The sequence below is a fragment of the Zonotrichia leucophrys genome, chromosome 6 (genome assembly GCF_028769735.1).
Source record: "Zonotrichia leucophrys gambelii isolate GWCS_2022_RI chromosome 6, RI_Zleu_2.0, whole genome shotgun sequence".
Classification (NCBI taxonomy): Eukaryota; Metazoa; Chordata; class Aves; order Passeriformes; family Passerellidae; genus Zonotrichia; species Zonotrichia leucophrys.
Genome location: NC_088176.1, coordinates 6,982,751 through 6,984,300, shown reverse-complemented (window position 1 = coordinate 6,984,300; position 1,550 = coordinate 6,982,751).

Sequence of the window (1,550 nt, the reverse complement as noted above, 5' to 3'; positions counted from 1 at the left end):
ATGCTCCATTAGAGCTCACTGCAAGCACTGGTATTTATTTATGGCACCTGGAAGTGAACAGGTGTCTCATGGCACAGACAAATTACAGAGCCTCAGAGAAGAGCTAAAGATCCCATTTCAGCCCCAGCAGGAAGAGCAAGAGCCTGATGAAGGCAGAGCAAGGATCACCTGCAGTGAGGCTGCAGCTGCCCTGGGAAGAGCTGAGGGCATTCTTGTGATGCTCAGCACAGGAACACAAGCTCAGGAATGTTTTGCAGGTGATGTGTAGGAAGGAGAGAAGAGATGAGAGCAAGCTGGGCTCAAGTTCTAGGACTAGGAGTGGCTTAGGAGAGGATGTGCATCCACCAGAGGAGAGGTGAACAAACAAACCAAGGCTGGCATTATTGGCTCAGCAGGGATTGGGGCGGTGCAAAGAGCACAACAAAGTTGTGAAACTACATAAAGAGTTCTGTTAATTCACTTCCCTGAGGTAACCTAGCATTAAAAAATAAAAAAGAATCAATAAAAAATCCAAACTACTTGGCTTTCACTGAAGGATATGTAGGAGTATCAGCTGTTATCTACTTCTCTGTAACACTCAGAAATTTTAACTCTGGCTCCTGGCTCTAATTATGCTATGACCAGTGAAAGCACTCATTTAATCAGTGTATATTCCTTCTATTTTATAACACAAAATAGCACAAATTAAAAAAAATAAAGTGTAGTGTGTATAATCATTCTCAAGTCTCCAGAGAAACTACCTCAATTACTAGGCTACTTTCAAAAAGTAACAAATTTAAATTACTGTGAAATCCTTTTAACATAGCTATCTGCAGCTGTAGCTTCAATGCAGTTATTTGAACTAAATGTTCAGTTTTGTGCTTCTCAGAAGATATTCAAGAAAATATAATATAAGACATCAGATATATTCAAATATTCTATTACTCCATGTCTGGTTTATTCCTGTGGAATTGAATGTACATAAATAGATCTTTTATACCCTTCAAGGATTCAAATAACATAAATTGCAACTCTCTGCCTGACAGAAGATCCTGGAATCTTCTGGAATCCTGGAACTGTGTGGATACACTTTAGGAATGCACTGATACACCCTTATATCCTAAACTCTAATAACAACCTGCAGCTGACATTGTAGATGTATGGTTGCATGCAGATACTGCCATCCACTCACCAAAACTCCCAGATCTTATTTTATTTTGTTCATGGTCCTTCAGTAGAATGTGAGCTCTACTGAGCAGCACCAAGATATTTTCAAGCAGTATCTGATTCACTACTGGAAAAGTAGTTTCTCACTGTGATTCCTGCAAGGAAATAAGTCATCATGTTTTTATTCCCTCATGGAGGGCAGGAAGATGCAGTTCATCTAATATAAGAAAATTCAACCAGCTCTAACATTTAATATATAAAACACAGGTATAAACTAGAATAAATTTCACAGAAGGAATGTCATGAAGCAGTAAATATGAAAGGACAAAAATATCAGAATAGTTGTCATGTCTGCTTCCTTTAAATCCCTCTAAGGGATGCTGCAGCATGGTGTTACCTGGAGA